At 37.8% G+C, this 10,820-nt stretch overlaps 1 non-coding gene across 1 annotated transcript; it reads right to left on the bottom strand.

Moving 5' to 3' along the window:
- Positions 1-5,064: 5,064 nt before the first annotated feature.
- LOC113000944 (small nucleolar RNA R71) lies at positions 5,065-5,171 on the bottom strand. Its single transcript, XR_003266240.1, has one exon. It is a non-coding gene; the product is annotated as a small nucleolar RNA R71 (small nucleolar RNA).
- Between the last annotated feature and the right edge of the window lie 5,649 nt (positions 5,172-10,820).

Genomic DNA, 10,820 nt, shown 5'->3' with positions numbered 1-10,820 from the left:
CCATTTATGCCATAACCATGGATTATCATCTTTACTAAGAAAACATTGATTATTATCTAGTTTTTGACTTAAATCTATCATGTAAACATTGTTGACTCTAACCCCTATATGCTTTATATTCGTATCATGTTTATGTTCAATGACACTTTTGAGAATCAAATGATACCAGATAGCCTTTGTCACATAATTGACTCACACTAAGCAGACTATGTTTAAGACCTTCAACAAGTAGAACATTTTCAATGGAGGTTGAAGCATTTGTACCTATTTTTCCAACTCCAAGAATTCTACCTTTGTTGTTGTCACCATAAGTTACATGGCTGCTTTTCTTGGGAGAGATATGTGTGAATTTTGATTCGTCTCCCGTTATATGTTTTGAGCATCCGCTATCTATGTACCACTTTTTCTTCAAGGGTTCCTACAAAATCAAGGTTGTAACTTAGGTACCCAAACTTTATTGGGTCCTTGTGTGTTAGTATGAATGACAGATCCTTTTGGGACCCAAATCATTTTAATAATGTTACAATTTCTTCTAAAATAGCATGTAGATGTACCATGCCCTTTTCTTCCACAGTAAAAACATGTGATAAAACTAGAATTATATTTTTGTGTGGAAGTATAGAAGTTTTTATGAAATTTTTGTTGTTTTTCAGATTTATATCCTAGTCCAGCCTTATTGGAGGCATGTCTTTGTTTTCCTAATATGACATCTAAATTATTTTTACTATAAGAGAATTTTGCAAGTGAGTTTTTCAACTCTTTGATTTCTTTTTCATACTTTTCACAACAACTACAAGAATTTGACATTTTCTTGTCAGAAATAGTAGAGATATGAACTTTTTCATTTGGTTTAGATATTGAGACTTCATTTCTAAGATGATCTAATTCTTTGTTTAATTTTGAATTTTCATTTTCTAAATTTAAAATTGTTTTCTTTGAAGATGAAACTAACTTTGCAAGTTTAATTGACTCTTTATGCAGATCAGCAAATGCATCTTGCAATTCATCAAAAGAAATAGATAAATTGTTTGAAGATGTTACCTCTTCATCACTTTCATAAGTTTTTGCCATAAGGCAGAGGCTTATTTCTTCATTTTCTGAATCTTCAGAAGATTCCAAATCGTTTTCATCCCATGTAATGTATGCTTTCTTCAATTTCTTTTCATTAATATTTTTCTTTTTAGACTTCTCCATCTTTTTCTTGAAGATGGGACAATCAACCCTCAGATGTCCAGGTTGATTGCACTTAAAGCATTTTAGAGTAGAGGATGAAGTTTTTGTCCTTCTTTTAGGTTTAAAATTGGGTCGCTTTTGATTTCCTCTGACTCTCAGGAACTTGTTGAATCTTTTTACAAACAGACTAATATCTTCATCATTATCCAAGTCAATTGAATCTTCTTTATCACTGTCTTCTTGGATTACAGATGAGGCTTTAAGAGCGGTTCCCTTCTTCTTCTTATCAGTTTCTTCATGCTGATTTAATCTTAGTAATTCCATTTCATGCTCCTGCAATTTTCCAAATAATGTAGCAAGAGACATACTAGATAAATCTTGAGATTCTGTGATGGCTGTTACCTTTGGTTGCCATTCTCTATTAAGACATCTTAAGACTTTATTTACTAGATCTTCATTTTGAAAAGTTTTTCCTAGAGATGCAAGATGATTAACTATGTGTGTGAATCTCTTTTGCTTGTCTTGTATACTTTCATTTACATTCATCCTAAAAAGTTCATATTCACGAGTTAAAGTGTTTATCCTAGATCTTTTAACATCTATTGTGCCTTCATGTGTTACTTGTAGAGTATCCCACATATCCTTAGCACTTTTACAATTTCAAACCCTAAAGTTTTCATCTATTCCTAAGGCAGATGTAATAATATTTTTGGCCTTTAAATTATATTGTACTAATCTTCTTTCTTCCTCAGTCCAATCTACTCTAGGTTTTTCTATTGTTGCACTTCTGGCTATTATAGAGGGAACATAAGGTCCTTGTTCTATGGCTTCCCAAATATTTAAATCTATTGCCTCTATAAAGATTTGCATGCGGGTTTTCCAGTAGTGGTAACCCACTCCATTAAAGATGGGAGGTCTATTTATAGAATTTCCCTCGGGAAACAAGTAGTTTGATGAGGCCATAATTCTTGAAGCTTCTAAACTTAATACAAGAATGAAGCTCTGATACCACTTGTTGGACAAGTGGCCTCAGATATCTTAAGAAGGAGGGATTGAATTAAGATATTACAACTTATTTCCCTAATTAAAAATTCTATTTCACTTTCTATTCAAGTTATAAATTCCCTTAATAATGAATTTCTTAAATATTGATTCAAATAGAACAATTTGAATATGAATATAAAACAATAATAAATAAAGGAGTTTAAGGGAAGAGAAAATGCAAACTCAGATTTATACTGGTTTGGCCACACCCTTGTGCCTACGTCCAGTCCCCAAGCAACCCGCTTGAGAGTTCCACTATCTTGTAAATTCCTTTTACAAGTTCTAAACACACAAGGACAACCCTTCCTTTGTGTTTAGAATTCTTTCACAACAAGAGACCCTCGGTCTCTTAATACCTTTTTCAGAATGAAGAAGAAGAAAGAAGAAATCTCTCTTGAAAGAGATAGATTGAACAATTTGAGCACTCAAATAATTCCTTATTGAATCACAAGTAATTTGGCCAAGGAATTTGTAAGAGGATAAAACGATTTTGCTTTATAAGAGGATAAGACCTTTTTGTTCTGAAAAACTCTTATGAAATTCATGTCTCAAGTCACATATATATAGGCCTATGATAGCCTTTCAAGAACCACACAAAAAGATGTGACTGTTGAGAATGTTTTCTGAAAAACTCCTCTGGTAATCGATTACAGTATGTGTGTAATCGATTACAAGCTTTAAAATTTGAATTAAAACATTCAAAAACTGCTGGTAATCGATTACCATATATGTGTAATCGATTACAAAGTGCAAACTTTGAATTCAAATTTTAATAGCTGTTGTAAATCAGTTTTGGCCACTGGTAATCAATTACATCCTCTGGTAATCGATTACCAGAGAGTAAATTTGTTGAAAAAGACTTTTTAACTTAAAATTCTTGGCCAAACCTTTTGCTACTTCAATTGGAATTCCCTTCCTATTTAATATACCTTTTCTAAGACTCTAGAGACTGTCTTGATCATCCATCTTGAACATCTTTAATTTCTTTATCTTGAATAAAGCTTTAAGACGCATGTGAAACTTTGGCATCATCAAAACATTCAGCTTAATCACGTATGGACAACCCTAGGTTGATTTTCGCTTAGAAAATTGAAATAGGGTTGGATTAAGTGGTTAATGTTAGGGACGAATTCTCCATAACCCAGGATAAGAGAATGGCTTCTGAATCAGAGGAAACAACCCATTTTTAATATTATTAGTTTCGTATTCTAGTTTACTTGTTCTGCTCCTTAAATCACAAAACAAAAAAACCCCCCCAATCGTTACTGTTACTGCAAGTATATTATGAACAATTGGTTTATCATTGGTCGTTGGGAAACGACCTAGGATCACTTCCTAGTTACTGCATTTTCATGTTTATTTGATTCGGGTACGACCTCGATCAAATTTGGCGCCGTTGTCGGGGAGCAGTGTCCAAAGGTTCATAATAACTAGCTAGTGTTGTGTGTTCAATTCTTTCGTGTTTTAAGTTTAATTGTTAGTATTGTGTTAGTATGTGTGTTAGTGTTGTTTAGTGTCTTGGTATTCTGTTTAGTGTGTGTTTTGTTTCAGTTTTCCTATTAAGCGCTTCCCCTGTTTCAGTCTTGGGTGTTTTGCTGTGAATAGTGTTTTGCGACGGACTTAGCGACCACTTTTGCTTGCGGCAAAACAGAGTAGTAGTAGAAATCAAGTAGAGACGGATTTTAGCGACCAACCATGCTGAATTATTTGAGATTTTTTGTTTTAGTAGCTAGGGTTGTTACTTTTGGCTGAATTTTTTTGTGGTAACTTCTTTTAATCCATATTTTGTGGGAAAAATAGCTAGAGCCCTTAATTTTGTCAGATTTGAAAGTTCCAAAAAAGTAGCAAATTGTGTTTGTCGAAACTTCAAACGGCCATAACTTTTGCTCCGGTTATCAGAATCGCAATTATTATATATGTATTTGGGGTAGAAAAAAAATTTCCTAAAAAATTTCCTATGCCGTCTCAGCCGGCGAGGTCTCCATCGTCCAAAAATAGTGATTCTGTCAAAAGTTTTTTATTTTTCAAGTTTTATTCACTTATTTTTCTTAACCTACCATTTTTAGCTTCCATAGTTAGACTTTGAATTTTTGCCTGAAATTTTTTGTGCTATCTTCTCATCATTTTATAAGGTTGCTCACAAAATTTCAAGTCATTTGGATATCATTTGATGGTAGCTGTAGTTCAAACCTGCACCTTTATTTACATGACAAAGCAACTAGTTGTGCATGCTGAATGTAGTGTATGACTAGAGGAAATCCATCTAACTTACAACCCTTTGATCCTGAGATAGATAGGACATTTCATAGATTAGTTAGGCATCATTTTATACCTTTTGATCATCCTGAGCATTCCATTACTGGTGAATTTGTGCATTCTGTTATTGGTGATTTTGAACATCCTGATTTTGAGCATTACAATTTTGAGCATTCTGATTCTGAGCATTCTGATTTTGAACATTCTGAGAACATGGCACAACCTCCACCCCGTGAGAGGACTCTAAGGGAAATGGCTGCACCTGATTTCACCTACGAAAGCTTGTGCATCCAATACCCTGATGAGGATGTCTCATATGTTCTTAAAACTGGACTGATTCATTTGCTTCCAAAGTTTCATGGCCTTGCAGGTGAAGACCCGCACAAACATTTGAAGGAATTTCATATTGTCTGCTCCACCATGAAACCCCCAGATGTCCAAGAGGATCATATATTTCTGAAGGCTTTTCCTCATTCTTTAGAGGGAGTGGCAAAGGACTGGCTGTATTACCTTGCTCCAAGGTCCATCACGAGCTGGGATGACCTTAAGAGAGTATTCTTAGAAAAAATTTTCCCTGCTTCCAGGACCACAACCATCAAGAAGGATATCTCAGGTATTAGACAACTCAGTGGAGAGAGCCTTTATGAATACTGGGAGAGATTTAAAAAACTATGTGCCAGTTGCCCTCACCATCAGATTTCAGAGCAGTTGCTTCTCCAAAAATTTTATGAAGGACTCAGCAATATGGAGTGAAGTATGATACATGCTGCCAGTGGTGGAGCCCTTGGAGACATGACTCCTGCTGAAGCCAGAAATTTAATTGAGAAGATGGCTTCCAACTCCCAGCAATTTAGCTCCAGAAATGATGCTATAGTCATTAGAGGAGTGCATGAGGTAGCTACAAACTCAGCTGCATCATCTGAAACTAAGAAGCTTGAAGGCAAACTGGATGCATTGGTTAACTTGGTAACCCAGCTGGCCTTGAACCAGAAATCTGTACCTGTTGCAAGGGTCTGTGGTTTGTGCTCCTCTGCTGACCACCATACAGACCTTTGCCCTTCTATGCAGCAACCTGGAGCAATTGAGCAGCCCGAAGCTTATGCTGCTAATATTTACAATAGACCTCCTCAACCTCAGTAGCAAAATCAACCACAGCAAAACAATTATGACCTCTCCAGCAACAGATACAACCCTGGATGGAGGAATCACCCTAATCTCAGATGGTCTAGCCCTCAGCAACAACAACAGCAGCCTGCTCCTTCCTTCCAAAATGCTGCTGGCCCAAGCAGACCATACATTCCTCCACCAATCCAACAACAGCAACAGCCCCAGAGACAACCAACAATTGAGGCTCCTCCACAACCTTCCCTCGAAGAACTTGTGAGGCAAATGACTATGCAGAACATGCAATTTCAACAAGAGACCAGAGCCTCCATTCAGAGCTTAACCAATCAGATGGGACAATTGGCTACACAATTGAATCAACAACAGTCCCAGAATTCTGACCAGCTGCCGTCCCAAGCTGTCCAAAATCCCAAAAATGTCAGTGCCATTTCATTGAGGTCGGGAAAGCAGTGTCAAGGACCTCAACCCATAACACCTTCCTCATCTGCAAATGAACCTGCCAAACTTCACTCTACTCCAGAAAAAGGTAACGACAAAAATTTACCTAACAATTTCTGTGCAGGTGAATCTTCCACTGGTAATTCTGATTTGCAGAAGCAGCACATTCCTCCTCTTCCATTCCCTCCAAGAGCAGTTTCCAACAAAAAAATGGAAGAGGCAGAGAAAGAGATCTTGGAAACATTTGAAAAGTAGAGGTAAACATACCTCTGTTGGATGCAATAAAGCAAATTCCAAGATATGCCAAATTCTTGAAGGAGTTGTGCACTAATAAGAGGAAGCTTAAAGGAAGTGAACGAATTAGCATGGGCAGAAATGTCTCTGCACTGATTGGTAAATCTGTTCCCCAAATTCCTGAAAAATGTAAAGATCCAGGTACATTCAGCATACCTTGTATTATAGGGAATAGTAAGTTTGACAATGCCATGCTAGATTTAGGAGCTTCTGTTAGTGTTATGCCTCTGTCTATTTTTAATTCTCTATCTCTAGGTCCCTTGTAGTCAACTGATGTGGTAATTCATTTAGCTAATAGAAGTGTTGCCTACCCTGTTGGTTTCATAGAAGATGTCTTAGTTAGAGTTGGTGAACTGATTTTCCCTGTTGATTTTTATATTTTGAATATGGAAGATGGATTTTCTCAAGGATCCGTTCACATCATTCTAGGCAGACCCTTTATGAAAACTGCTAGAACTAAGATAGATGTTTATGAAGGCACACTATCCATGGAGTTTGGTGATATAACTATTCATTTTAATATTCTGGATGCTATGAAATACCCATCTGAAGATTTTTCTGTATTTCGTGCTGAAATAATTGACCATGTTGTTGATGAATACATGACTGATCTTTACTCTAATCTGCATGCCTCTCACTCTTCATGCATTGAGTCTGAAATTGTACTTGATCATATGTATGAATTTGATGCTGAAAGTGAATCTGAAAGTGATATTGATTGCATGTCTGGTGGTGGTGTTTTACCTCTTGAGATTGATTTTATAGAGTCAGATAGGACTAACCATGTTTCAGGAAGTACACATACCTCTGACTTTCTTTATGAGGTACAGGCTGAGAAATCATCTCCTTCTACCACTATCCAACTGACCACACCAGAATTGAAGCCTCTGCCATCAAATTTAAAATATGCTTACTTGGATGATAGCAAAAGTTTTCCAGTGATTATATCTGCCTCCCTTACCGATGAGCAAGAGGAGAAGTTGTTGTCTATTCTCAAGAAGCATAAGAAGGCTATAGGCTGGACCCTGGCGGACATTCCTAGTATTAGCCCATCCACATGTATGCATCAAATAAATTTAGAGGATGGAGCTAAACCAGTAAGACAAACACAGAGAAGACTCAACCCGGTGATTCTTGATGTAGTGAAGAAGGAGATAACCAAGCTTTTGCAAGCTGGAATCATTTATCCTATCTCCGACAGCCAATGGGTGAGTCCCGTCTAGGTAGTCCCGAAGAAGATCGGCCTCACAGTGATAAAAAAATGAGAAGGAGGAGCTGATTCCTACTCGGGTGCAGAACAGTTGGAGAGTCTGCATTGACTATAGGAGGCTGAACCAAGTTACCAAAAAGGACCATTTTCCCCTGCCATTCATTGACCAGATGCTTGAGCGCCTGGCAGGTAAATCTCACTACTGTTTCCTTGATGGTTTTTCTGGTTATATGCAAATTACTATTGCTCCTGAGGATCAGGAAAAGACCACATTCACCTTCCCCTTCAGCACTTTTGCCTATAGGAGGATGCCTTTCGGCCTGTGCAATGCCCCCGGTACCTTCCAGCGGTGCATGATTAGTATTTTCAGTGATTTCTTAGAAAATTGCATAGAGGTGTTTATGGATGATTTCACTGTGTATGGATCCTCTTTTGATGGTTGTTTGGATAGTTTGGAAAAAGTTTTGAATAGATGCATTGAAACTAACCTTGTTCTAAATTTTGAAAAATGTCATTTTATGGTTGAGCAAGGTATAGTTTTAGGCCACATTATTTCCAATAAGGGTATTGAAGTAGATTCTGCAAAAATTTCAGTTATTACACAATTGCCTTACCCCTCTTGTGTGCGAGAGGTGCGATCTTTTCTTGGTCATGCAGGATTCTACAGGCGCTTTATAAAGGATTTTAGCAAAGTAGTCCTTCCATTGTCCAACTTGTTGCAAAAGGAGGTGGAGTTTGACTTTAATGACAGATGCAAAGAGGCGTTTGATTGCCTTAAAAGAGCGCTGACTACCACCCCCATCATCCAGGCACCCGACTGGACAACCCCTTTTGAGCTTATGTGTGATGCATCAAATTATGCATTGGGGGCTGTCCTTGCTCAGAAAATTCATAAATTGCCCAGGGTGATATATTATGCTTCTAGGACTTTAGATGCTGCCCAAGCGAATTATACTACAACTGAGAAGGAGCTTCTAGCCATAGTTTTTGCTCTTGAAAAATTTCGATCTTATTTGCTTGGTACCCGCATTATTGTTTATACTGACCATGCAGCTCTAAAGTACTTGTTGAAGAAGGCTGATTCTAAGCCTAGGTTGATCCGATGGATGCTCTGGCTTCAAGAGTTTGACTTGGAGATCCGTGATAGGAGCGGAGCACAAAATTTAGTTGCTGATCATTTGAGTCGGATCGAACGTGTATTGGATGCGAATTCACCCATTCGGGATGATTTCCCGGATGATCATTTGTATATACTGTATAGTATTTCTGACTCTCTTTCTACTCCCTGGTTTGCTAACATTGTCAATTATTTGGTTGCTTCTGTTTTTCCTCCCTTAGCATCTAAGGCCCAAAAAGATAAAATTGAAAGTGATGCTAAGCATTTTATTTGGGATGACCCCTACTTGTGGAAATTGTGCAGTGATCAGGTCATTAGACGATGCATTCCAGATCATGAGACTGACTTAGTCCTGCAGTTCTGTCATTCTTCCGCACCGGGAGGTCATCTGGGTGTTCAAAGGACAGCTCGCAAAGTGCTTGATTGTGGTTTTTATTGGCCCACCATCTTTAAAGATGCCTGGAAGATCTGCAGCACTTGTGAGCAGTGTCAGAGAGCAAGAAATACACTTACAAGGCGACAACAAATGCCTCAGCAACCTATGCTATTTTGTGAGGTGTTTGATGTCTGGGGTATAGATTTCATGGGCCCTTTTCCTGTCTCTTTTGGTTATGTTTTCAAAATGGGTGGAAGCCAAGCCCACTAGAACTAATGATGCTAAGGTTGTTGCAGATTTTGTCAGGTCTAATCTGTTTTGCAGGTTTGGAGTACCTAAAGCAATTGTTAGTGATCAAGGAACCCATTTTTGCAACAGAACAATGCATGCCCTGCTTAAAAAGTACGGGGTGGTACACAGGGTATCCACACCATACCACCCCCAGACCAATGGACAGGCAGAAATTTCTAACAGGGAGATCAAGAGAATTTTAGAGAAGATTGTGCAGCCAAGCAGGAAAGATTGGAGTACCAGGCATGATGATGCTCTCTGGGCACATCAGACTGCCTACAAAGCACCCATAGGAATGTCTCCTTATCGGGTTGTCTTTGGAAAGGCATGTCATCTTCCAGTGGAAATTGAGCACAAAGCATACTGGGTAGTGAAGACTTGCAACTTCTCTATGGATCAAGCTGGTGAGGAAAGAAAGTTGCAACTGAGTGAGTTAGATGAAATCCACCTAGAAGCCTACGAGAATGCCAAGTTCTACAAAGAAAAGACCAAGAAGTTCCATGATAGCATGATAGTTAAGAAGGACTTCATGGTTGGGCAAAAAGTGCTATTGTATAATTCTAGGCTTGGACTCATGAGTGGTAAGTTGAGGTCTAAGTGGATTGGTCATTTTGTTGTTACTAATGTTTTTCCTTATGGTACAGTTGAGATCAAAAGTGACTCCACAAACAAGAGCTTCAAGGTCAACGAACATCGACTTAAGCCATTCCTCACGAACCCTTCTTTAGTGGACGTAGTGGTGGAAAAGACTTCCTTACTCCACCCTACTCTTCCTCCACCATGACTTAGGGAGTTCTTCTCTTCCTATCTCCTTCTTTGCTTTTATTACACTTTTCCGATTCTATTTGATGATTTAATTGTTTTTAATCTCTTAATTGTGCTACATTGAGGACAATGTGTTGTTTAAGTATGGGGGGGGGGGTGTTCTTTGGTTTTGCTAGTGTTGTTGGTTTTGTTAATTTGTCAGTTGTGTTAATTTGTTAATGTTGTTAGTTTCGTCGGATTTTTAGTTTAATCTTTTGGGTCAATTCTGTGCGCATGTACAACTTTGCATGTTTTTCTTTGAATTATAGGATATGTTCAAGAAATGGGTAATTGTTCTAAAAATAAAATTTTTTGACATTTTGTGACTTGAAATCTTTGATTCTCCTCTACATGTCATGATAGTTTTGAAAGCTCAATTTGAAAGTGATGATTTTACCTTTGTGAGAATTTGAGTCATCCATCATCATAATCATTTGGTGTGTTTTGCCCCATTGATTGCTTGCACAATAGCCTTGGCTTGATTCTTGTTGATGCTCCCTAATTCACATGCATATGTGGAAATGATTGAGGCAATTTTGTTCTTATAAGCTTCTAGCCAAATGGACTTACCTTGACTTAATTCCTTTGATAGCCCTTTTGAGCCTTGTTTCCCTTTCCTTGTTTTGAAGCTCACTACAAGCCTTAAGTGAAAAACCATGATATCACCATATCCTTAAGGAATTTTGGAGCTT

Source organism: Glycine max, chromosome 11 (assembly GCF_000004515.6).
Source record: "Glycine max cultivar Williams 82 chromosome 11, Glycine_max_v4.0, whole genome shotgun sequence".
NCBI classification, from domain to species: domain Eukaryota; kingdom Viridiplantae; phylum Streptophyta; class Magnoliopsida; order Fabales; family Fabaceae; genus Glycine; species Glycine max.
Note: the sequence above shows the minus strand (reverse complement) of the source record. Positions and strands in the feature narration are given on the sequence as shown.